At 47.1% G+C, this 27,245-nt stretch overlaps 1 protein-coding gene across 2 annotated transcripts in view; it reads right to left on the reverse strand.

Moving 5' to 3' along the window:
- Nucleotides 1–4,310: 4,310 nt before the first annotated feature.
- LOC126542196 (uncharacterized) overlaps nt 4,311–27,245 on the reverse strand; it is a 170,483-nt gene continuing 147,548 nt past the window's right edge. For both annotated transcript variants that reach the window (XM_050189148.3, XM_072286417.1), the window contains one exon: nt 4,311–4,620. The gene's annotated coding sequence lies outside the window, so the exon portion shown is untranslated. The remainder of the gene's footprint in view (nt 4,621–27,245) is intronic.

Consider the following 27,245-nt stretch of genomic DNA (forward strand, 5'->3'; position numbering starts at 1 on the left):
ACACATCAACTAACCGCTTCACCTACTGCAACTGAGCGTCGTCGTCCAGCGCTGGCATGTCAGTCACACTGTTTGTCTTAAGTTTATTGGCTATGGCTAAAAAGCTTGCCAAACCTTGTACTGTCTTATAGTCGCCAGAAATTATGGAATAAGGAGCTTTATGTGCGTGCTATTTCAGCGGAGCGACGCCCCATATTTATATTAAAATAAATAGATTGACTTTTCAGACATTCTACACATTTCTCACCAATTTTTTAGCAAAGGTCACCATTGATATCATGAACGAATGACATTAATTTTTCCTGTGTAGCACCACTATGGGTCGAATGGCATTCGTTGCACGGAATACAACTTGGATCTAATGACATTAAAATGTCCAATGTGACAGGGGTATGCGTGTCCAGTGTGACGTGCGCCGAACAGAGTACCGTTTATTTTGGTGTGGTTATTGTCAGCTCCGGTTACCATGGCTATTATCAGCGAGTAGTGCTATTAAATGGGCTAGTTCATTTCGAGATTCTTGATTCATGTTACCGCTGCAATAGAAATGTGCTTTAGCCTGAGGATGGGTGGCACGCATTCCAGGTATTAATGTCGTGTGTTTCATTGTTCCTGCTTGTGTAACCTTGGGGTAGGTAAATGCCAGCTGTAACCCTGCGTTTGTGGTGCCTTCGTCTCCTCTTTGAGCCCTGTTTTTAACGCGTGGGTAACAAGAATCAAGAATAGTCACAGAGAACTATGATTCAAGAGATAAAACTTTATTGTGTCCTTGATGGGGTCAAGGGGTGGCGGGGGTCGGCAGACTAACCCCCAATCCCCCCTTTCCTCAGACGGCGGCCAGTCCTTGCTTTCTGGCGGCGTCTTCGGCCATCCGGACGGCCCAGAGCTGCTCCTCTGGGTCCAAGCTGAGCAGCAATGTCTCCCACTGCTCGGCCGTACTAATAATGCGTGTGTTAGTGCGGGAGGTGTTGGTGGGTGAGGCTTTGGGGCATTGCCAGATAATATGATTGAGGTCGGCGCGGGCCTTGCACGCTTTGCAGGGTGGTGAGTATGCATCGGGGTACATGCGGCTGTAAAGCACGGGGTTCGGAAAAGTTCGCGTCTGAAGGAGTCGCCAAGTGGTGGATTGAGATTTATTCAGTGTTTTGTGTGCTGGGGGGTAGCGTAACCGCTCTCTGCGGTAGTGCAGGAGAATTTCTCTGAACGTGACCATTCGGTCCCGCGCGTGACCGCGATGCAGAACAGAGGGCTGGTCGGGATCGGAAGACGCAGGAGAAGGATGATGCGCCCGGTGTGCGAGAGCTCGGGCGGCATCGTGGGCGGCTTCGTTTCAAGCCAGAACCGAGTGACCAGGAGCCCAGATGATCTGCACGCGGCGTTGCCTTGGGGGAGGAGTGCCAGAGAGAATCTTCTGCGCTTGGGGTGCTATCAGTCCTCTTGCGTAGTTACGAATGGCCGTTTTTGAATCGCTGATGATGCAGTTTGCATTGGTAGCCGCGTAGGCCAAAGCGATGGCCGTTTCTTCTCCTACTTCGGGTTGCGTGGCTAATATTGATGCGGCCGCGGAGAGGTGGTACTGCGAACCCGCGACTGCGACGACCGCCAAGGCGTTTTGGTTGGGGTACTCTGCTGCGTCCACGTAGGTTACGTCAGCGGGTTGGTCGTAGCGCTTTTGTAGTTGTTTAGCTCTTTCTGCACGTCGCTCCGGATTGTGTTCAGGGTGCATATTGCGAAGTATGGGCGGGATAACTAGCTGATCACGAATGTTTGGAGGGATGGGTACTTTTGGTCCGAATTGGGTGGTGTAGATTATGCCTAGGGTGCCTAGAATGTGCCTGCCCGTGGTGGAATTGGCAAGTCGTTCGTATTGGCTAATACGGTGCGCTTCAATAAGCTCGTCTATGGTGTTATGAATGTCTAGGGCATCCAGTTTCTCGTTAGAGGTGCTGATGGGAAGATGTAGGGCTTGTTTATAGGCCCTCTTGATCATGGTATTGAGTTTGAGCTTGTCAGTTGCATTGAGGCTAAGGTACGGGGCGACATAGGTGATCCTGCTCAGGGCGTAGGCGGTTACCAGGTGTGTAAGGTTGCTTTCCTTCATGCCGTGATGTCGATTTCCGATGCGTGCAATGAGGTCAGTGGTTTGGTGTACATGTTTATCTAATTGCTTGAGTATCTCCGTGTTTCTGCCGTTTTGTTGGATGCGTAAGCCAAGGATGCGAATGCTAGGTACTGTAGGTATGCGTTGCTGGTGCACGTCGAGTTCTATCTCGGGCGGGTGAAGGTCTGGACGTCTACCTCCCCAATTCGGCTTCTACAGAAGGAGCTCCGATTTCTGTGGGGAGCACACCAGGCCACGCGGTTCTACGTATGCAACGACCTCGTTGATGGCTTGCTGCAGCGTGTCTTGGATGTCCCCGTCGCTGCCCCCGTTGACCCACAGGGTGATATCGTCTGCGTAGAGGCTATGCTTGAGGTTGAGGATGCTAGCTAATGCTGGCGGTAGTCCGAGCAAGGCCACGTTAAACAGAAAAGGGGATAGAACCGATCCTTGCGGCGTGGCTTTGCTGCCGAAGTGAATAATTGGCGACTGCAACCCTCCGATGGTAATGGTGGCTGTGCGACCTGTAAGAAAATTCTTCACGTAGTTATATGTTCGATGTCCAACCTGGAGTTGTGCCAGTTGGTTTAGTATGGCCTCATGCGTGACGTTATCGAAGGCCTTGGTTAGGTCTAGCCCCAAGATGGCTCTGGTGTCCAGCCTGGAGCTTTTGTCGCCATCGATAATTTGGTGCTTGAGCTGAATCATGATATCTTGAGCAGAAAGTTTCGGGCGGAAGCCAACCATGGTATTGGGGAAGAGGTCGTTGTCGTTCATATGTCTGTGTAAGCGTGTGAGGATGACGTGCTCGAGGACCTTTCCGACACATGAAGTCAGGGAGATAGGGCGGAGGTTTTCGAGTAGGAGGCGCTTCCCGGGTTTGGGAATCATAATAATTTTGGCTTCTTTCCATTGTGAGGGGAGGTTTCCAGTTTCCCAGTATGCGTTAAAATAAGCTGTGAGGGCTAGTATAGAATCCTCATCTAGGTTGCGAAGCATTTTATTAGTAATGCCATCAGGTCCCGGGGCTGAGTTAGAGCGGAGTGCGAGGATGGCTTCACGTACTTCTGCTGCTTCTATGGGCGCGTCCAGGTGGTCGTTATCGGTGCCTGTGTATGCTGGAGCGGGTGTAGTAGGTTGAGGTCCTATGTATCGGTCTATCAATTCTTGAAGAACTTGTGCGTCCCTGCCCGGATGGGTGTGAATAATTTTTTGCAAGTTGTGCTGTTGTGTGTTCTTTCTGTTAGCCGGATCGAGGAGGCAACGGAGGATATTCCACGTTTTGGGCAGGTTTGGTTGCCGCTCCATGCTGTCGCATGTGCTGTGCCAATTTTGACGAGTAAGTTGTTGTGCATAGTCTTCGATTTGAAGGGTGAGAGTACTAATACGTTTCCTGAGCGTTCGGTTGAGCTTGTTGTATTTGTATCTGCGTTGCAGACTGGCGAGGGCTTCTCACATATGCAGTAACTTGCTATCTGCCTCCTGCAGATTGGCTTCCTCAGGCACCAATTTAGTGGCTTTGCTCGCGTCTTGCAGCAAGGATGCGACCCAATCTTCGAAAGGGGGTTGGGCACCCGAGAAAGAGGTGAGGGCTCTGGCCTGCCGGAAAGCGTCCCAGTTCGTTATGCGAAGTTGACGACCCTTAGGCTTTCGCGGGCCCGCTCGAACTGTTGTTTGGATTAAATAGTGGTCGCTGCCCAAGTTGTCTTGTGTGTTGATCCAGTCTGCTTGTGGAATTCGTTTTGCGAATGTCAAGTCCGGAGTAGTATCTCTGCTAACGCTGTTTCCCATACGAGTGGGAGAAGTTGGATCCGTGACAAGAGTAAGACCTAGATTCTGTCCGTCAAGCCATAGTTGTCTTCCCTTTCGGCGGTCCATTGGGTATCCCCATGCCACCGCAAGGGCGTTTAGGTCCCCTACGATGAGCAGGGGGGCTCCCCTAGCTACTTGATCTACTTTGGTGAAAAGCCGTAGAAACCTATGTTGTTCTCTGGGGCTGCTGTACACATTGAGGATGAAGAGGCTCTGTTGCTTGCGCCTTGCAGACGGGATGATCTCCAGAAAAATGTGGGCTGCTGTATCAATGCCTGTGTGATGCTGTATAACCGGAATGTTTCGCTTAACTAGTGTGGTTACTTGGGGCCTGCGGTTATCAGTGCAGACTGATTCAATGAACGTACACGGTCACGCGTCAAGAAAGGCGACAACATCTCTGAAAATCACTCAAGTTTATTTATTTTCTGCAAAGAATCAAACCTTATCAAGGGCCTTCACACGACCTTCTCTCGACTTGCAGAAGCATAAACACAATAAAAAAAAAAAGACTAGCTCCAGCGAAAGTGGGTAAACTAATACTTTCTATTTACTTTAAATGAAAGCGCACACGCACACAAGCTATTTATTCTCTGTGCACCGTTAAAAATATCAACTTTTCTTGCTTTTGCATAATGGGTGACTTGTAGAGAAGGCCTGGTCGAGATCTTCTTGCCTGGGTCTGCATCACTTGGGATTCTGGATACCTGAAATGGAGAAAGTTAAAAGAGAACGAAACGTTTTTATCTCTGGTCGTAGCATTTCAGAAGTCTTTGTTGATACTTATGAAGCATCACACCCAATTTTCGAAGTTATGACTGTTTCCTCAAGTTATGATAGCGTCTCATGCATATAAAATGATCTACTTTCGATGGCATAAACTTTGCGCGGAAACTTCATAAATGTATACTTATAAATGAAGACATCTTGAGAAGTTCGATTGATAAGCTTGCTCGTATGGTTCAGCCGTGCCTTATTTGATACTTTGTGGGCGTATCTCCTCGATGTTTGCGGCTTTCAGTCTAATGTTTCTCTTCTGTGTTGTCTGATCGTGAATTGATTTGCATTTTGTTTATTGCCTTTATATGTTTATATTTCTTGCGGCTACTCTCAGTGCTTAGGAACAGTCTATGTAAGGATCACATTCGTCGCGCAAATGAACACGATCTCATCACCAGCCTACAGAGACGGCGACGTACTCTATCATCGCCGAAGCGAACTCGCCTATATATGTACTAACAAGGAGAATACTTCACACTGACGAACACATGCGTGAAGTTCAGTTATCATCTTCAAGTTCAAGCTCATCCTGTTAAAATAAGTTATGCACTGTAATTTGAACGTACGTGGTAATGTTGCTTAGCCTAAAGGCACGAACGTGTTAAAGCCGAGGAAGAAGTTGCAAAGAGACTACATTGGGGAAGTAAAATCAGCCAAGCGCCAAAATAAGAACGGCAGAAAAAGAAACGATACCGAAACCCGAACAATAAACAACAAATAAACCTAATAAATAAAACGCGAAATTTCGATTGAAGCAGTGCACCCTCACAGATTACATTATGCAGGTAATAAAATAATTTTCAGAAATTATGGCACTGAATCGTTTTATGGAGCACCCACATGCTAATGCGAGCATAAAACATAAAGAAAATCTGACAAACAAGCATTTTAGTTATTATTATTATCCTAATTACTACTTCCTGTCATGTGATGTGCTCATAATATAAAATTAAGCAGCGGAAACGCACGTTTATATGCCTAAAAAGAGTAGTGAATAAAATTAACGGTATTAATATTTTGCCTGCTGCACTGATCTTAAGGACACCGCATGACCACAAACGCCCAATGTGTTACTCGCAATAATAGGTGCAACAATCCGGGAATCGTCACCTATCCCAGGTGCATGCTACTGACTTAGCCCAATCGCGTAAGAACTTTCGCCCACTATGACCGATGGAGGGAAAGGTTGAACGTATATAGCTTAAAAAAACGAAAAAAGGAAACGATGGAAGCAAACTTGAAGGTTTCGTTTCAAACTCTCACTTTCAGGTTGGGCAGCAATCCTGGAAATGAATTTGAGAGGGTGGCTTTAATTCAGATAAGTAAGAAAAAGGGGCAGAGGGGGGGGGGGGGGGGCGGCATAAGAATGTGCGCGCCTGCAAATCTCAGGCCAATATAGGAGGCGAGCGCTAAATCCAAGCTCAAGTTCGGCGAATGTTTGTTCATCCGGAAACTGTAATGAAAGATTCGCAGAAAGGTCACACATGAAAAGAAAGAGAAAGGAGTATCTTAAGAATCCAGGAGGGAACCAGGGAGTTGTTTTCGAAAAGTACAACGCTCCTGAGTAGAAATCTTTGGTCCTGGAAATCCTTAAGCAACCCGACTGCGTCAACACAAATCACCTTAGGAACAAAAACCCCGTTGTCATCCCAAGCAGAGGAAAAGAGTGGGGCGAGGGCGGAGAGCTTAGAGCAACAAAATGTATAACAAACAGTTGAGAGTTCACTAATCCGAGCACATAAATCTCGCTTCAAATGGAACTCAAACACAGGAACACTAGGCCGCCAAAGGAGCAAGCGAGATAACGACAAGGAGAGATCACGCAGCGGCGACACGAGGCGAAGTTTTCGGTGAACCCGGTTTCTCTGTTCAAACAATGAGACCCGTAGAATGACACACGTTTGCCTTTACAAGACAATGCACCGCCGTCGCGAAACGACAATGGAGGCGTTTGTCAAAGCATGCGAGGGAATGTTCGATGTATATGTATGGCGCCGAACGTTCGAAGTATATGTATGGCGCCATTCGAGCTTGTTTCTGGATCGTGAAATCTATTCTACGCACAAAACGCCGAGAACAAATGGGAACGTACTACTATATACATACGCCGTAAATCTACTGTCTTCTGTAGTGACACCCTTGCTTCAAATGGTTGACGTGTATCTCTATGAAACGCAGCCAAAACTTTAAAAGCATGCAGCACTGCGAAAGCTACAACACCAACTAGTGACAGTAGGTTTTGCAAAAGGAGCCATTTAGATGATCTTCAGAACGATCAACTGGTTATACGTATGCTTACCTTTAAAGAATGCAGCCGTTTACAGGTAATGTCTCATTGCTTATGCGCGCAAACACCTTGGAGACGGTAGAGGGATAGCCTTAGCACTTGAAAACAGTACTGGCTATATGTCCTCTACAAATGATTTACGGCTAAAAAAAATAAAGCAATAGGGATCAAGTACATTCTTCCGGAATATTTTTCTGGACGTCATGGCGCTTGGTGACTGACTGTTGCCCTTGTTTTCTCCAATCACGCTAGCCAAGGAAACCACGTCACAGGCGAAGAATTTTGACTCGAATGCCTCGTAAGCGTCGTTCTTGAGCGGCTGGTGCAAGTGTTGCTATACCAGGTCGCTGTACGAATTTGAAGTGCGACAGTGTACAGTGTATTTTTTTTTTTTTACGAAGCGCGTGGCCAATGACGAAGGGATTCCGGGGAATTCAGTGTTCCCTTCATTCTTGGCCCGGCGATATACAGGCGAAAGGACTCTCGCGTCAAAGCGGAGCGCGACAGCACCCGATGCGACGCATATCTGAACGGCGATTTATCGAGCGTGCGCCCCTGCACCGTCCTCTTCAGTAAAGGAGCGCACGGCGCGTTAGGTCCTCGGAGTCTGCAGCGTCTCAGAAATTTGTTGCGGTGCGGCGCGTTCGAAGTAAGATATGGCGCGTTCGGCGGGAAGCATCGGAGGCGGTGGCAACGGCGACGGGTCCTTTCTCATACATAACGGAACGCCAGCCAACGCGCCGGTTGCGTGTATCGCGGCAGCGGTGGGGAAGCGCGCCGCATTTATCAAAGTTCGCGGATATACCCTGCTGCAAGTCGCGCAGAGAAAACAGTCAGGCTAGCCAGAGCCACGGCGGCATGTGGAGGCTCTGGCGTTAACCGCGTGCATGCGCGTGCGCTGGCTCGTGCGTCGTCGGTCGTGCAAAATGCGAACGAGCATTCGTTCGACGGGGCGACTGCGAGAGCACGTCACATGTCGTGCGTGGCGTAGAGCCTTCTTTCCTGCACTAGGGCGACGGCAAGGCCTTTGTTTACGCTTCCGCTCACCGAGGGACTCGGGGGGGGGCACCGTTGCCAGTGCCGCCAATGATATGCGCGGGCATTCACCGTTAAGGATGTTATGTTATTGATTTTGCTTGTGCTGGTTCTGGCGCAAGAGCAGGGCGTCAGTTGGTTGTTGGTCAAAAACAATATGCCTTTCTTTCACTTTTTCTTCTTGCGGTTTCGGAACGAAGGCTCGGCATCCGCATAACGTCCGCGAAAATCAATACCTAAGACGCCGCTTTGAATAGCAACAATGCAATGAATATATTCGGTTAGTTCTTGCAGGAAGCTATTTGTTTATTGGCGTGCAGGATTTCAATAGGTCGCCACTTATCAAGTTCTCAGCACACGCGGAGGCGATGCACGCTACAGAGGCACGGGAACAGAACTATTCGTTCGCGTGCATTTGAAGTATAGCGAATAGTGACGAGGCGGACTGTCTTTCGTGTGCGTGTGCATTCGCACTATCGTATTAGGTCGAGGAGCTGAGCGCTTATAAGAGAAAGACATCTGCTCTCCCTCTGTAGCGCTATCGCTGAATATTGTGGTATATGAAGCAAGATACTCTACAAAAAAGAATGAAAGACCACAACCCCTTCAGATAAAAGCAAAAAAAGAAAAAAACAATGTGTGTGTGTTTCATGGTTGTGTAGTTCCTTGAATACAGAAGCTCCAGTCGACCAGACAAAGACTGCGATAAGTCCACGAAAACATTATACGAGCCGAAAACGAGCGGGCATGCTTCAAAACGCACAAAAGCCGAATTCTCACAGCCATGCGGTTCTGCAAGATTGAAATGACAGAAAATGGAGAATAACCAGCTCGGAAATCTCGGAAGACGGTAGGAATCATATACCCGCGCGCTTCCACTGATTACTGCCGTTTGATTTCCCCCTTCTTTTTTGGCGGTTCTTTGGTATTTTGTGTCTGCTTTTGGGCACGTGCGCTGGTCGGGTTTCCTGAGGTAATAGCAGCACAGCGTACGGCGCTTTGTTTTCAGATCCACGCAGTTTCGCAACTAGTCCTTCTTGGATTCTGCGGCTCATTTGTAGCCCCCGGCTGTCTCAATACTGTTTCCCCTTGCTCAGTCCCGCTCATAGTTGTTTGTTTTCCTTTCTGTCTCCGCCAACTATTTCTTGATCATCTCTGGCCCGCCTGTGCACGCGCGCGCACACACGGACGAGTGTGAGTGCGTGCGTGCGTGCCTGCGTGCGTGCGTGCGCGCTTGTTGTCACACTGCAACCGTGCCGGGAGAGATTGGAGCCTGCCGTGCTACGGTTATTCGTTTTAGTCGGTTGCAGCAAGGGGCGAAAGGCGAGGTAGGGAGGGGGGGGGGGGGGGGGGGAGGTCATGATAGAGCGTCTCCGCGCGTGCGGAGGCTGGAGCAGTTTCTCACCGCTTTTGACGGGACCTCGTGCGTCTACAGAGAAGCGCTCCCTGGATTCACCCTCCATACCCTTCACCCTCATTTCGCTTCTATCGGCGAGTAATAACTCTCGTCTCCTTCTTGAAACCTGTTCTTTCTTTTTTTGTCGCTTTGAGCCTGAAAAGGCCTTTCATTATTACGAGCTATACTGTATTGCTTCATTCCCCGTTACCTTTGCATGGTTGCATAGAAGCATGTTTATACTCTTACACTCGTCGGTTTCACTAAGTAGAGCATTTTCTTTTAAAATATCGCAGTTTCACCCGTAACGCGAAGCACCAATTGCGATAGCAAATTTTTAGACAGTTATGAGAAGTTTTATCGACAGTGTAAACTTGTAAGTACTTGCTTACTTACTATACTAACAAGCATGGTGTCACGCGCGCACTAGCGAAAATGAACACATCTCCCTCGATGACTGCGGAAACTCGCCGTCAAAACGCGTGAGGAAGCGCGGTACAGCAGTGAGCGAATTGACCTTCGTGCTGCCACTCGCTTCAACGCCAACTGAAGAGCAAAAACACAGCGCACACAAAGCCATCAGCCCTCGGCGCACTGTGCCCTGTGCGGAGAGGAAGCGCGACAAAAGACGGCGCGCTTCCTTCCCGCTTTCCTACCTTGCTCGCGCGAGATTGAACTGCCATCGTCGGCTCACCCTCGCAAGTTCACCCTCGCTGCCATCGTCGACTCACCCTCGCCCTTGGACTTTATACGGAATATCATAACGATGCCGACGAAGACGGCAGAAATGCGCCTCCTGGAGTATCCATATAGTTGCTTTCGCAATAAAATGTTCGTAAGTGGAACCTTACGAATAGGTTCGAAACGCAAATGGGCCTGTAGAAGCGTGCGGTGTGTATGGCGTACTGTTTTATGTAGTAAGTGTTCACGTTCCACGCTGTGGTGGATGTGAAAAATAACAAAAGAAATGACTGCGCGAATAATTCTTAAGATATTTGTTTAGCACGTGTGTCTTTCTGCCGAAAATAGTCGCAGCCCTGTCATTAATCTCGAGCCGCAAATTCCAACTAATTCAATTAGTCCGATTAATCCTGAGCTGTCGAGTCAGGTCGATTGGGTCGGTCATCCACTCAAAGGCAATACTCCTCTTTTCATCGATCTTCTCACATTTTCTCGTCAGCGTTAGTGGTTTAAATACACAACGCAACAGGACCATAATTGTATAAAAGATTTGTGCGCACTATTTGTCTGAAGTGAACGCGTCTCCCTCCGTACAGATGTTCGATAGAGTGCTATAATATTATGATGTTGGAACAAGTCCACTTCAAACAAAGAAGTTAAAAGCATGACGCACAACGAATCCCCGTTCAGGCTGAGAGGCATAGTGCAAGATGAAAGGGATGTAATGCTTCTTGTGACAAAGTTTCTTCATTCCTTTAATCTAAAGGTAAAAAAAAGTACGGATTCGTATCAACAGAGGAAGCACGCTTTTTTATTACTTATTTTATATACACTGATGGCTGATTTATATTTGCTTAGTACCGGCGTGGGGCCTGACTTTTTTTAATGAAACCATCTTAGCAACTTATTCAGAACTACAGCGATGGTACAAAATAACTTCTTCATTTAGTTGGCAAGAAGACGCTTTGTAAGGGAATATTTTTTTATGGGTACATGAAAAAACATAGTTACTTTCCGCCTTATCATGAACTGGAAAACATTGAAACGCAACGAAACGCTTTTGACAGAATCATTTGATAGTTTTACGATGCTTCCGCCTCTGCTAAATCTGTAGTATCGGTTTGCTGAGATGTTTTTTTTTTTACGTAAGCTAAACCACCGCGAATTTTTCGAGGTAGTCCGGCAACACCGCGCATGTATTTTCTATGTAATTAAGGTTTGCAGGAAGCTCAGATTAACAAGAAGATTGCCAGAGAGAATGTGTCTTCGAGAAAGAGCGTCTCTAACAAACCATCAAATCTTAATTCAGTCTCACGTCTATGGGAAAGGCTCGACGAACCTTTTCGTAAAACTACTGTGTTTATTTCCTTCTGTTTGCACTTTCGAGGAGATAACAAGCCACGGCATGTTTGCGGGCATGCAGTTCCTATTATCGAGGGTGCACTCTGTACCAAAGACCGCACAATGAAGGCTTGAGTAACTAGGGCTGGGCTTCAGTTTCTGTAACTAACGTTATCTCGACAGTAGCTTTCGCTCTAAATTGTAAATCACGTAAATCATAGAAAACTGCAAAATAGAAGAAAAGACACGACCGAAGGAGACGAATGAATCATTCAGCCAGCTCAACGAGGAAACGGCGTATAAAAGATTAACTACATGTTGTCGTGTTAAACGAGAATGCATCGCCTCTCGTTAAAAATTTGTATACCGTGTGGCAGAGAGGGGTTTCAATACTTGATGAGCTGCACAGAACAGCACGCGCGATCTCAGACGCAAAAAGAAAAAAAAAATCCCCGATGACGAGACGCGCCCATGTAGGAATGGATGGCGTGACTGCGTTTATGTGCCTCCTTTTAAGTGTCTTGTTTTAAATTATCGCCTCACGTTCTATAGTGTATACATACATAGCAGAAGCTCCACGTTGTGCATAATTTGGTGATTACTACAGCGAGGTGGTTCGTGCTTTTCTGTGCCTCTTTTTCGATCCCCTATGGCTTTTCCTCTTAACTATACCATTGTCTTCGCGCGGGAACAATTTGTTTCGGAGCGCGCGGGAGGCAATTTACATATCATAAGTCTACAGGGACGTGCAGCAAGCGTCAAGAAAGAAAAAATAGAAAACGTGACACTCCGGCCTGTCAAGTCTTGAGGCAGTTGCTCGTAGCGCGTTTACTTGTTACCGTTTGGTTGATCACGCTAAGCTCCCCTTGTTACCAAAAGGCTGTTTTTTTTTTCTTCTTTATTTGCTCTTTGCTTCTGGTTCCCGGCAGTTCTTCATTTTTCAGCGGCTTAGAGCTCGCACGGAAAATTTTCAACTACGAAGCAGTGATATCGAAACTTAGTCTTTTTTATTTTTTGCTTCCTTTCATTTGTGTTACGATTATTAGTTTTTTTGTTAAGGACAGCTGGCTTAGCTTCTGTTAGTATTAGACACGTTTTCGTGCTGTAGCTAAAGAAAGAAGACGCACAAGGAAACGTTTCAAGATAATCGACAGAAAATTTCGTGCAACACCGTTGCCGATTTCACTAGAGACCCTTCAGCACGGTGTTATTGTTAAGACAAAGCATTCGTTTTAGCTCTCGATATAAGAATGTGTTAATGCAAATTAAATTTAATTATTTGTTGGCCCAATGACGTTAATGAAAAGATGCTTTGATGTTTTTTTTTCATTAAATACATTTATTCAACTTGCGGACCACATATCGGAACCATTTGGACAGCGTGCGACACTTGGGCAAGTCATTCAAGAATAAGAGATTCTAATTTGCGGCATTTTCATATGCCAGTAGACATATCTCGCTCGTATCTAAAAAGTAAATGAACCGCTCTCTCATTGTCGTGCCTGCTTTTGTACAACAGATTGAGAATGCTTTAGATTACCTAATCTGATAATTACTCTAGATAGCAGGCAATATTTATTTATTTTCTTATTTTTGATTCTCACTTTCTATTATCTCATAAGCCCAATGCACTTGAAGTTTTTAGAAGCAGGTCATAGGACATGTCTGACGCACATTAATTTGCACATTGCCATAATAGGCAACCTCTGGCTCGATCAAGCTCGTGGTGAAGACGGGCTCCAGTGAAGTATGATTGATTGCTCTGCAATCGCTCGCTCCAAATAAATGGGAAGGTCAGTTTAAAACGCAAGCTTGAAATGTGCTTCGAACATGCAAGCAAGCAAGTAGTCAGTGAAGAAATATTTATCTGCAAAATACAAACATAACATTCGCTATCACTTTGAGCTTTAGAAAAGTGTTTATTGCGTTCAAAACATGCCAACAGTTCCATCTTGCCTTCAACAGCGTTATAAACAATCCAACTTACCGTAATGCTTATCCTAAAATAATATATATAGTAGAGAGCTCCCTTTCTGAGACTAAATGAGAGATTTACAAAAAATAATATTGAGCAGGAAAGAGGCAAGAACAAATACTTTCTTCTTCTAAGAAACAGAAGCAACTGACGCAGTGCGTCGTAGCACAGCGTAGTATCCGAAGAGCGCATAATGGAACGACGGCTCTATCAAAAGAGTCATGAGCACTGATGCTTTAAAAACTTGTGAACTTTCTCATGAGGCTCTACAGTAACTTTGCTCGAAGAATAATATACTTAACAAGACCAACATAAGAACAGTGGTACAGAAAAAGAATAACGCCCGAAACCAATAAGAAGCCGAATAGAGAGAGATAGAGAGAAAGCAGGGCTAGCGAGAGCGGCGTTTCTTGTTCTCTACTAGGTGGCGCCAACATCGGGCTCTCTCTCATCGAGATGAGGAGCGCGGCTCGACTGCAGCCAGAAACGGCACGGAGCCAGAAGCGAGCCAGAGAGAAGCAGCTTCCAATTCGTTCGCCTTTCAGCGCCGTAATCTCTGGAGAACACGGCCGGGGACTTCCAAACCCGAATTACTGTCAGTCCCTAATCCTCGCCTCTTCTTGCGTTTTTTTTTTCTTCCTTCTGTCAGCACGTTTCTCTCTGCCTGTTTCTTATTTTGCCTATCTCCTTCCCTGCGTTCTTCTGCTTACGAAATGTCGCCGTTCAGTTCCTCACCGATCTTTCCGTGTGATGTGTTCGGTTACTCGCGTTCAGAGCACATTTTCTTTCTTTTTGCACCACGTCTGATCGAACGAGCGCTTCTTTTGCATCTGTGTCATGTCAATCTGATTATTGTCGAGCCTGCTCTTTCATTTTCCTTGCCTTTTCCTTTTTTTTTCAGCCGCGTGTGTCCGTTTTCTGGGCATTTGTTTTCCTCGCGCGGTACTTGGTAAGTTCATTGTTCCTGGATACTTATTGGTGGTGAAAGGTACCGTTGTTTCGTTCACTAAGGTTTTTTGCTGGTTCTTCTGCTTTGAAAACAGTAACCACCGGAAAGTGTAGACAGCGCTAGCTTGCGGTTTATTAAGTCCGGCCCAGCTGCGGATAAAATTCTCTGCGTGGTGCGCTTGTTATACCTCCTCCGTTTTTTACTTGAAGGTGTACCTCTTCAGAAACTATTCCTCCTTCACTTTTTCAGCGTCCTGATCCCTATAAAATGTCTTCAATGCTGATATTTATAATTACTGCCCTTAGTAGGAGTGAATACGTAGCGTTGTTTCATTGCTGGCACTTTTAGTAGTAGCAGCTGTCATAGTAGCTACGCAAAGAGCATGTTAGACGCACGACAAAAAAAAAATAAGGACGCGGAACTATGACAACGCCATCGCTTGCACCGCAGCGAACGAAACACTTGCTCTCTAGCCATCAATAAGATGACACAAGTACACCTGAGAAAGGTGCAAAATGTTGCTTGTTATCAAGCAGTTCAATGATACGTTCAGAAATTGTCAACATTCAGCCGTTCCACCTTGTCCCACTGTGTGAGTGTTTTAGTACACGCCAGCAGGAACAAGAAGCTTATGGAATAACAATGTGACATGGCTGAAAGTTTCTAAAAGTTACCTTCAAAAGCTGAACGCCTTGTTTAAATCGTCTGATATTAATAGTCTGTTCACGCTATTTGCTGCACAAGCTGTTATCTCTTAGAACTTTTTGACTTCACAAACAAACGAATTCACTTTAAGAGGCGACAGTTTTATTGCTCAGCTCTTGAAAATAATTTGTTAAACTGAGTCTCACGGGAAACAGAAAACATCGGCTAATTCCGTAAAACACTGACCGCAAGCACCTCACAGGTCAGAGCTTCAGCTCCGAGCTAAATGGAGAGAATCACCGGTTCTTTCGAGGAAAGGGCGAGCGAACGCCTGTCACTGGCAAGCACCGGGCCCGTCTCACAACGCGGGGTCACGGCGGTGGCAATACCTCGACTCATATCATTACCGGGGAGAACAGATCACGTCGAGCGCGGAGAACATGTCGCTGACGCCTGCGACTGGCACGTGACGCGACAACGTGAGAACATCATTTGCATAATTTGAAACGGGGCCCTGAAAAAGGGCGACGTTGGAAGAGGTGGCATTGAGCAGCGAGGCAAGCAACAATGAACCAAGCCTGGTAACAGCCTCGAAAGCAGCCGCGGCTTCGGCGCCGTCTGCTGCTCCCTTGTTAGCAGACGACGACGAAGACGACGACGACAGCGGTGGTGCAATGAGGGAAGCCGAGGTTTTCATCTGCATTGCTCAGCGCGGAAAGAGGTTAAGGCTGTGCGGAGAACGGCGTCTTTAGATGAGGTTCCTACGCGTATATAGATGAGAGTGATGAGCCCGCCTTTTTGCCGTTTAACCGTGTCCTTCCGTGCTCCACTTTTATTTCTTTATTCATTTATTTTTCTTTGTACCTTTTTAACTTTATTTGTTTTATTTTTTTGCGTCGCGGATGTAGGTCTCCATGGGGTTGGCTGGGGGTGATTGGATTTTCCTTCGCTAAACGCGACGAGCGCATTTAAGGGCGTCCTCAAAGAAAAATGAAAACACGGAAACACACACACATACACACATACACACAAAAAAAAATGAACCGGCTCTACCAGTCGTGTTCCTCTGTCGATATCTACTGTATTCTGTCCACCTAAAATCTTCAGATATTTCTTTCGCGAAGAGAAGGCTATACACGTATTTATTCTTGTGCCACTTCCTTTGCTCGCAGCAAATGAAACCGCCAATCCGAGAAAAGCACGTTTCCTGACGAAGAACATGCCCACGTCGTTTCTTTAATGGGATAGACTCCGGAAGACGTGGGAGTCTTGCAGGTTCAAACGCTCAGCGTTTTCTTCTGTTCGTGAAGCGAAGCGAGCTCGCAGGCGCAAAGCTAAGAAGCGACAGCAGAAAAAAAAAATCAAGACACACGCCTGCCTGCTTTACCAAAAGAAACATGTATAGATATACATATATAGGTGAAAGCCGCGAAAGTCAAGAACAGTCGAGAAAAGAAGTTGATCGCCCTGCCAGCCATGTCCAAAATCTTTTCTCCACATCTAGACGGCCTCACCCGCGGGATAAAATGGAAACGCTCCGGGCCTCGCCCTAAAAACACAAGAAAATTGCAGGTTTCTGCTTTGTTATCGGGTCGGTTCCGCTGCAGCGCCCTTGATCCCTGTGGCACAGGGTGCATGCGTAGAATTTCAAGCCCACGTGATTGATCGAGAATGGGGGCCCGAAACTCGTGCTTTCTCTATAACGGTCTTAAGAGCGCGCCGCGGGTAAAGGTTGACTGCTGACGTTTCTGTGCTGCTGGTTCACTTTCATTGTTCTCTTCTTTGTGCCACCCTTTCCTCGGACACCTCGTGGTTTTCTCTTGGACCTGTCATTTTTGGCGCACTCCCTTCGAAAAGCGATAGCGTTCACAACCATCCTTTTAGGCTTAGCACTAACTATACAGAGCTGGAGCTCGGATCCTTACACAACTAAGACGCAGTTAAGAAAACGTAGCTGTGTGAAAGTGCCAAGACAACGCGCATAGCTAAGTTTTGTCAAGCTTACGAAAACACATAAACTGCGCTAGACGTTCTGTCCAAGGTCAATTTCAAATATAGAACTACACTTGATGCGCTTGAAGCAATCTGTAAACACAATTACTTTTGTGAGAAACCGCAAAGGTGGATAACGCACTAATTTATACCGAAATTTAAGGCTCGGACGCCAGCTTAAGTCACCAAACCAACTTCTACAACCATCCAGAGCGATAAGAAGTCAAGACCACGTTTTCTTTTGGAAAAGCACTAGCAAAGAACGAGGAATAGAATAAAAAAAAAAAGAAGACGAATACAAGAACGCCAGTCTGTAAACTAACAAACACCACTCGAAGGAGGTAAAACAAACACTGTAACGGGACCAACGCGCAGGCTTGTTTACATTTGAGTTTTCGCTAAAGCGCGACCAAACGGCGTTCGGCTTGAAGCGGAATGGGCTCGCGCTATCATAAAACGGGATCTCCTCGATGCGCCCGGAAAGCTTGTCCCAGAAAGCGCCAGCGAGGACAGCTCTGAGTCATCCTCTCCCCAGCCTTGGGTGGAAAGCCCTCGGGCGTTTTAGTGGCCGGTCGGATCAGAGGTGCTAATCCGGCACCAGGGCGCAGTCATCTTGGCGTGCCCAGATGCTCTGGTGCGCGGCTTTGCTTGGCCAGTAAGCTCGGACGCTTCTGGTCGCTGCCTGCGCCGCCGCTTTGTCCAGGTCTCTTCGCGGACATTTTCAATTTGGATGCACTCGGATCTCGTTCCTGCCTAAGAAGGGCCGCGGATCCCTGAAGGGTTTCGTAGGAGCTTTTGCGAAACGCCGTTGGAATCGGATGTCACCCATCTGCACGCACACTATAGAAAATTGCACCACGAGTGGAGGGCTTCTTGCGATCCGCGCGTTTGACTCGGCTTCACCGAGTATGTTATTCAGAAAAATAATCGAAGGAATTGAACGCAATGTCAGTCGGACGTTACAATAGTTTACATCCGCTTGCTTTAATATTCTGCCATTTTCCATATGTATGCGTGAGCACTCAGTACAATTTTGTTTAGGTGCGTCTGTCATACCTGGATCAAGTACTCACTCAGGTTTTTTCTTTCCTTTTTATCTTCACGTACTTTTCGTGCATGACACTATCAGAAGAGAGAGAGAGAAATTTATTTACAGAAAGGCAGAGAGGTCGGCCTGAGCTATAACTTGCTCTGGCCTGCTACTCTACAATGGGGAAAAGAGACGGGGAGGGAAAGGGCTGATGAATGATGATGATAGCACAAAGAAGAGATGCGTATATACAAATTCACAGAGTTGTAGCATCTCTAAAGTCGTGCGTCCAGCGCAGTGGCTTGGAGAAAAGCTATAGCGGCACTTGCTACCAGGGCTGCGCTGTTTGCATTAGGCCAAGGACCTAAAAGAAACTCGGCTGATAGCGGCCTCTTACGGATCTTTGCAATGGAAGCGACCAGTTGCTGTCATTCCTGCGCGTACGTGGGACACACGCAAAATATGTGTTCAAGTGTTTCTGGCACCTCACAGTATTCACAGTTTGGGCTAGTATCACTGGCACCTATCATATGTGTATAACGGTTGGTGAATGCGACACCAAAGCGAATCCGGTGAACCATGCTCATGTGGCTTCTTTTAAACTTGTGAGGCATACGAAATTTCATTTCTTGGTCTCATTTGTGTACTCGCTTGTGTCGTCGATCTGGTTGGGTCCAGTGTTCCAACGTAGAGTTGCGTTTTACGCGACGAAGTAGTGCGTCTGTGTCTATTCGTGAGAACGAATTGCGTACTTCAGAAGCATTATCTAAAGCATTTTTCGCCTCAGCGTCTGCCTGTTCGTGCCCGATCATGCCACAGTGTGAAGGTATCCACTGAAAGGTGACATTGTGGCCATTTCTAGTTGCGTGGTCGAGATGCTCTGTAATTTCTACAGCCATGGAATAATACGGGCCCCGTCTGAGGACAGAGTCTATTGTTTGAAGAGCTGGCTTGCAATCGCAGAAAACGTCCACGCGTGAGGAGGCTCCTCGGAGAGAAATCGAAGTGCCTCCCAGATAGCAACAAGTTCTGCGGCAGTTGATGTTGAGCTATGGTGTAGTTTAAAGCGCCGAGCGATTATCATATGTGGGATGACGAAGGCTGCAGTGGAGGCATATAGTGTGCCAGAGCCATCGGTATACATGTGTACAGTATCTCCGTACTCTGCAGAAATGTGCAACAGGATTTGACTGAGGCCAATAGATGCAATGGGTGACTTTTATGCGAAGCATACTAGCCGCACAACCACGCTCTTCCTTGCTGCGCCGCGCGCGGCCGCGTAGCTACCATATGACGTCATAACAGCTGCAAAAGCGGAGGCTCAACTCGTGCGCTCGCTTGCGGCCGCGTAGCTACATAGCCGGGTCTCAGCTCGTGCGCTCGCCTGCGGTCGCACAGATGGTACTGCGGCCTAACTCCCGCTCCTCCCGCTAGGGCACTGACGTCACAACAGCTGCAAGCCGGGCTCAACTCTTGCGCTCGCCTGCGGTCGCACAGCAGGTGCTGCGGCCTAACTCCCGTTCCTCCCGCTAGGGCACTGGCGTCATAACAGCTGTAAAAAGGAGCGGCGCGCTCTCGTCGAGGCCAGCTATATAGCGCGATGGCGGGAAAGGAAAGGGCCGCTCGTCAGACCGCAAAGCGCAAGTTACAAAGAGCCACGGAAACGGCCGAAGAACGAGAAGTTCGGCTTGCCAAGCGACGTGCACAGTACGCGGCTAAACAGCAGCGTTCCTCCACAGATTCCGAGGTAAAGGATGAAGTTGCGAGTGTATCTGGGAGTACTTCTACTCTAGTATGCTTCGCATCCTGGGCTTAACCTTAGCTAAGCCACAGCAATTTTTTTTTAGTAATTCCAGGGTTCTGCAATGTAACGAAAGGTTTTGGCAGACCCCACGGGGGTATTCTCGGAATGCAGGCGGGAGAAAATCTTGGCGGCAGAACACAAAAGCTGGAACCTAGGTGGGTGGCAGGGAGCGATGATAGAGGATGGTGCCTGTGTCGGGTCAAGACGCGAAGGTACATTCTAAGAGGTTCGCAGAGCAAGTATACCCCAATAGGACAAGCACGAGCTTCAGCTATTGTTCCATTGTTTGACGTGCATCGTGGGTGGCCCGAACATGTGTGCAATGCTTGAGCTTGAATGCTCTCCAGCGTGCGCACACAGCTAAGTCCCATGCTTGAGAGCGCCGGCATGCTGTACCGTATATACCCTACGAATAGTGCTTGGTAAAATTGGAGTAATGACGACTCCGAGGATTGCATAATGGAGTACATTGTCGCATGCACCCTTAATGTCCAGAAAAACAGCTCCAACTAACCGACAGCGACTTCTTTCCTGTTAAACAGTGGAGACCAAGTCGATAACACCGTCAATGGAAGAACGGCCTCTTCTAAATCCATGCATAAAATTAGGAAAGCAATTATTTCTCTCTAGAAACCATTCCAGCCTTGACAAGGCCATTTTTTTCATTACTTTGCCGACGCAGCTGGCTAAGGCGATCGGTCTGTAGGATGAAAGCTCGTTAGGGCCCTTCCCCGGTTTAAGCAGCTCTATAACACATCTGCATTTCCGACTATCTGGAATATATCCTGTCTCCCACGTCGTATTACAAGAAGATAGAAGAAGACGTTGTGATTCTGTGCCAAGGTGGCTCAGCGTACGTGATTCCGTCTGGTTCTGGTGCCGATGAGCGTCGAGAAACCGAAATTGCAACGTCAAGCTCTTGCATCGTAAAAGGTACGTCGAGTCACTCATCAGTTGACGGGGCGCAATGGTGACAAGGGATGAAGTCACTGCATTAGATGCGTCCACAATGAGATTACAGTAGTCCTCTGCTACCTCCAATTCGGCCCGGCATTGATGTAGAGCGACCGCACGGAATGGGTGTCCCTCGAACAGTCGCCAAGCTTAACGACATGTTTTTCGGCATCTGGACAAGCTTAACAGACAAAGCTGGAGGAGATACTGTGGATCCCTAGATCCAAGACAGCCTCTATCTAGGATCTGGCGGGTCATACGAAGTCTCCAGGCAACTCCACGACTCTAACAGAAGCAACTGATCAGCCGCTGTTCGCCGTATGTCCAATCCACCTACTTCTAGCTTTCTCAGTATTAGGCAGTCATCTGCGTGTGGTTGAATTGACACTGCTGTTTCCTTTACCTTTTATCGCCCCCTTTTCCCCCGTCTCCAGTGCAGAGCAGCAAACCGGATATTACCGTCTAGTTAACGTCCAAACCTTTCCTTATATTAATTTCAATCTCTACGCTGGCATTCAGATGTCTCAGCATTATGCATTGACCGGATTCATCATCTGTTTTCTTGCTAGTGGAAGAAATATGTTCACGTATTCACCACTGTACTACCACTCGTCTTGTATGGCTTGACTGGCACGGACCAAGTCAATCTTTCTTGAGCGCATTTTTCCGCGCTTCAAACTTCTGAGAGATGTTAAAGCATAATTGAATTCAATCTCTTAGGTGTCCATCAGAGATTCTTTTCCGTCATTTGTCAATAACCTCGGCAATCTTCTCTCTCGAGACCGACATATTAGCATACACAGGGTATTTCAGCTAACTTTAGCCAGAGTTTAAGAATATACTGATGCACTCTAAGACGACGCGACCAAATACATGTTGCTCACTTTTGTATGTAGTGCGTCGTGCTTTTTTTTGCATTAAGCTTAATTAGATAATTGGACAAGGTTAATTATCCGACTTCTGAAGCAACGAAGTTAGGCAAAAAACTTCAATTAGTAAGTTGTAGAGCGCTGTGCAAAACGTCCGATTAGACAGTTTCTAACTTTCTGTCTATTAAGTATTAGTGTTCTTTAGCTTACTGCGGATTTCCGCAAAATACCAAGAAATTCCACGTGACATACCCGCTTGCGCGCCGTGATTGCAGCGCCCCCAAACTGTCCGCGCACAAACTAACATAGCATCTAGCAGGGCGTGCTGCCGCTTAAAAGGCGACAGGGCAGTGACGAAGGCTTTGGCTGTGCGATTGACACCAGCGATGTGCTTTACTCGCGGCGGTTCATGATAGCGATAAGCAGGCGCAGCGGCAGCGCACCCAGCTAAATTGCGTGTTCGTTTGTGCGCGGAACGCTTGGGATCAGTGCAATCACGACTCGCAAGCGGGCATATCACGTGTTGTTTATATATATATATATATCTTTTTTTTTTGGGGGGGGGGGGTATTTCGCGGGCATCCGCAGTAAGCTAAAAAACAGTAATCATTAATAAATAGAAAGACTGAAACTGTTTAATCGGACGTTTAGCAAGCCGCTCTGCAACTTTCTAATTGGAATTTTTTTCCCTAATTTCGTTGGTCAGAAGATGGTAAATAATCTTGACTAATTATCTAATTAAGCAAAATACAAAAAAATAGCGTGACACACTACATATAACAGTGAGCAGCATGCATTTGGTCCGTCGTCTTAGAGTGCAATGGCATATTTTAAACTCTGCCTAAAGTTAGCTGAAGCACGCTGTAGAATATTTCCCCTGACAGTTGATCAAAATTTCGCTCCCTTTCTCCGATGACAACGATTGATAAAAATGCCAGTTTCACCCAGAGGCCTATGCAGTGAGAACGCCAAGAAAGTATAGAGTTACACTTACTCTCCTAGGATGGTGTTTTAACTATTCGCGAGTGCTATATGTTAGCGCGACGCAGCAAGCAAGGCAATTCTAGTTAGTAGAAACAACGCCCAGGCATACCAGGCGTCTCACAACGCTAGCCGGGAGAGGAGCGTAGCATCTTGATGGTGCACGAAATGAGGCCGATGGGAAACAGTCGGCGTTAATCAGCGCCTAGTGAAGTGTGAGATAACGTTAGCTTGGCGTTTACTGCCGATTCCGTTCAGAGACGTCCATACATACTGAAGCTCCAGAGGAACGCTAGCGTGTCTACAGTGGCGCGCGAACAACACATGCCAGCAGTAGACAGCAGAATGAGGCCCTGGCTCCGCAAGCACCACCACTGAGGTGGTTGAGCGAAGCGTTGACGGGACGTCGGCTTTGATTGGTCAGTGTTGCAGTCAAACGCACTTCGCGTCTCTGGAAGCCCTCTATCCCTCCGCGCTCGTGCCCCGCGTGCGTCGTCGAGTGGAGCAGCACGACAACGGCGGCGGTGGGGATTGCGTTTTCGTGCCTAGAGAGCCCGCATAATTACTATCAAAATAAAACAGATTTAGAAATCTAGGTAACGCCAACTTGCTCACGTCATATGGTGGAGAGTTTGATAGACTGTAATTAAGGCGTATGACAGACGTAAGCACGTTGGACCTTCAAGCTTCTGCTAACATAATGCACATGCTGAGCCACGGCCGCGCTTAAACGCAGCAGTGCGAGCCCGGCCGTGGCTAGGCATGCAAGCAAAGGCAAGGCAAGATGGTAGTAGACGGGGCCCGGTTTTTCGTCGCACGTTTCGCAGTGCACCTTCGCGAAGAGCGCGCCCCGAGGCCGTCCTCAGCCAGGGCGATGGTCATGGAGAACGCTTCAAAGGAAACAAGTCGTGGTGCCTGCCTTTGTTCAAATGCAGATTTTCAGATCCCACAGGGAAAATGGAGCGATTGTCCAAGCATCGCGAATATCAGGGTGACGGCCTATCTCGACCTAGCTAACCCCAACAAAAGCAGTCGATCTTGATCAGCTGCCAAGGTACTTTCATAGTAGGGGTTGCTCTGAATACGTCCCAACTTCAGACTCCTGTTTCACACCGCTTACATGTTCGAGCAGCGAATATCCATGTCGCTTTGGCAGCACGGGGCCATGCGCGTAGTGCGCGCGGATGAACGCGCCACTGATGGCCGCCTTGCGCAGAACACTCGGGAAAGGAGCCAGCCGCGCACCGTAGTTTGCTGCGTCGTTGATCGTGCTTCTCTGTCTTATTCACGTCTTCAGAGAAAAATGAGCAACACCCTTCGCATGTGTGAAGAAGAAGGTGGCCAAAGCTTCAAGGAATGTCAAAGAAGAATTGTTTCACGGTGGGGGGCTCAAATACCGGACAAAACGTGCCGGCGATACGGTTTTAATAATTCCCCGCGAAGCCTCATCAGCGGGACCAACGGTAGCAATGGATCACCGCCGTTCGACGGGAAATTTATTGTTCTCCTCCTTTCCTTTGTCGTGTCTGTATTTTTTCCACTCGATCATATTTAGACGGGCAAGCAATGGAGTTCGTCTGCAGTGCAGCATGCGGTTTAATGGCATTTCGCTCAAGTTCTGAATGGCGTTTGCAGCTTCTACTGTTTGCCGCTTTACCGCGTTGCGCTAGCTAGGCAGCATGAGTGCACAAGCGCATTGTGTTGTATGTTAAAGCTGATCTAGCTTGCAAGAACTGAAATTGTTGGTTTTATGTGGCCCGGTAAATCCTCGCACCAGCTGTCGCACACTTCATGTTTTTGCATATATTTTATGCGTGGCTTCGTGCATGTTGAACTGTTGCTAGTTGCTTCATGCATAACTCTTGTTGATTTTTTTGAGGCGCGCGGTCTTCATCCTACGTCGTTCGTAAAGGGTCTAAATCACGCTGTGTCTTGTCGGAATGATACCAAGCAAGTGCTTCTTTAACAGGTTTATTCTTTTCGCCCGAGGGCGTTTTAGATATTGTGGTTTTTGGGAAATATGTTTAGAAGATAGGTAGTTCAGGGCGAGAATTGCTGGTGGTTGCTGCATATGTTATTTTTGTTCCATTTCTGCTGAAAAGTTCGCGTCCCATTTGGGAAGTCATCACACCTCGATACTGTCTGATCAGACTTACCGCGCCGAATGATTTGTTTGTTTCATAACGTAGTCCCTATTTGTATGTGAACTTTGTACTCAACTGAATTCTTTCTTACTATGCTTACGCCGCAGAGGACAAACCCGGCCTTGCCGCCAGCACTCATCTACTTTGACGGGCGCTGCTCTGCCTTTAAATATATCATGTCGCATCTCTCTCTAGTAACATTAAAAAAAGTACTGAGAAGTTGGTCAGACTTTAGCTTTCTACGTTTCCAAGCAGCTCCCTTGGGGAACTTAAAATTGAAAAAACTGCAGGGGGAACGGCAGTTAATCGGTGTATGCAGCTGAATTACATCGGCGGTACAGCGCTAACTCGCGCTCTTATTAACCCGCGCGTTTGGTGACTTCGTTGACTAGTGTACGCGTTTCCATCAATAAATTCGCAATTACTCTTCTTGAGGTAACTTCGACAGAACTTATTCGGTGGCATCACATGTATTCATCGGCAGAACGATCACAACGGCATGTGCAGACATCGCACCATGCGTATTTGTCTGAGAGAAAGGTCTGCATTAACGACGGGTGCTTATTATTGAGGTACAGAAGCAGCGTTACGGCAAGGATAGAATTGAAATGAAGAATGATCGAGGCATCGCATTACTCAACAAAATTTAGCGGCTAGTTAGCATGAGCTCCATTTCATATAAATGGGGTTCATGGTGCTTGCCTGCGGGACGCACCTGGAACGTATGAAGACCGTGTTGTCCCAAACACCGGTACATTGTCTTCATACCCGCTCCCATTGAGGCCAGCATCTTTCCTACAGCTGTCACCGCAGAAGAAGCAGTCTGGCACCCGAACAAAGAAGAAACCATAGCCGTGAACTTCAGCCATCCTTGCTGCGTAGCGTTGTCGTCTGCTACTGCACCCGTGCGTACTGTTGGAAGCGCCCGCTAGGTGGCTATCAGTAGCGCCTCTATAAGCGGTGAACTACGCGCATACTAACCAGTGGTTATTGTTTATTACTGCGTAGCATGATATGGTTAGGCAGCCGAAACTTTCATGTGAAGCCATAAAACGGCTTTCCTAATACAGAACGAGGATTCGCAGTTTAAGCCATAGCCCATTGTGTGCTCGGTTGAGTGACAAAGGACCCATTGTCCGCGATAAGAGGCGTGCCGGGGCATAACGTTCTAAGAGACCATCCGATTTCACCATACAGAGAGGCTAATTGCCCCCCTATACCTAATTAACTTACAAAATTGCTTCGATTTTTCGTAGTAAATCTGGACCCACCGTGAAAGTAGTGTCATGGTCCGGTTACATCAGAAACTATAGAAAAACTCTTTCTGTGCTCATTGTGTGAGTGATCGTCTTCTGTACTCTTGCACACGTGTGCGCAATGCGCCTTGCATAGCGTGCATGCTCACAAGCTCATTTCTCTGGCATACATGGTTGCAAACATGAGTTCCATATTAGGGACAAACCCTTCTGATGACTGCACTCTTCGTACAGCTCATCAACAATTATTTGTACAGATACATATATCGCTTTGTCTCACCTAAACTGCTATGAGCGGTAGGCCTGCATACTTTTAACGATTTTAACAGTGCATTAGCCTAACTCGTACTAGAAAAATCTTGACCTAACTTCAAGAACAGCCAAAGGCTTATGGATTGCTTTGACTTCAGGTTAGCTAACAAAAGCGATCAATGTCTTGTGCACTGCCCCAAATTCGGAGTCTCTCTCGTCGTACTCTCGATGTGATTAGGTGAGCACTTTGTTTATAAAACGACCTCCGTGTAAGCCCCAGCAAACGTTGTTCCGGGTGGTATAGGTGGGAATGACAGCCTCAACTACCATGCATCCTTACTGTCTTAAATTACATTGACAGATAGGCTAATGCTTGGGCATGTTGTGACTTGTTTAACGACAGGAACTGATTTTCTTTATCGTGTGCTACTACCGCTCGCGTTATTATTACGCTTGGATTCACTATCATTAAACTAATGATCGCGCACCGCGTAGTGTCCCGGGCAGAGCTCGGATAACGTTCTCTACATTCCATTAAAGCACTTTAAGCCTGATGAGATCCTTCCTTGTGACAAGAGTTCCTCCATTTGTGTCTACGCGACAGGAATATGTGCGTGCACAGCTATACATGCTTGCTTGGTAACTGACACAAACACCTACGGTTCGCTCTATCGATGTGAAAACATTCTATAAGTATTGAAGGTCACCTAGTGTAAACACTCAAGTGCTCAGTAACGTTCACGCTGTTATCTATAAGATTTTCATTACATATAGCTAGTTGCTTTTCATCTCCTCTAACTGCCTTCAACATCCTGATATTTTATTTCTTCTTTGTGTGTGTGTGTGTGTGTGTGTGTGTGTGTGTGTGTGTGTGTGTGTGTGTGTGTGTGTGTGTGTGTGTGTGTGTGTGTGTGTGTGTGTGTGTGTGTGTGTGTGTGTGTGTGTGTGTGTGTGTGTGTGT

Source organism: Dermacentor andersoni, chromosome 2 (genome assembly GCF_023375885.2).
Source record: "Dermacentor andersoni chromosome 2, qqDerAnde1_hic_scaffold, whole genome shotgun sequence".
Lineage (NCBI taxonomy): Eukaryota > Metazoa > Arthropoda > Arachnida > Ixodida > Ixodidae > Dermacentor > Dermacentor andersoni.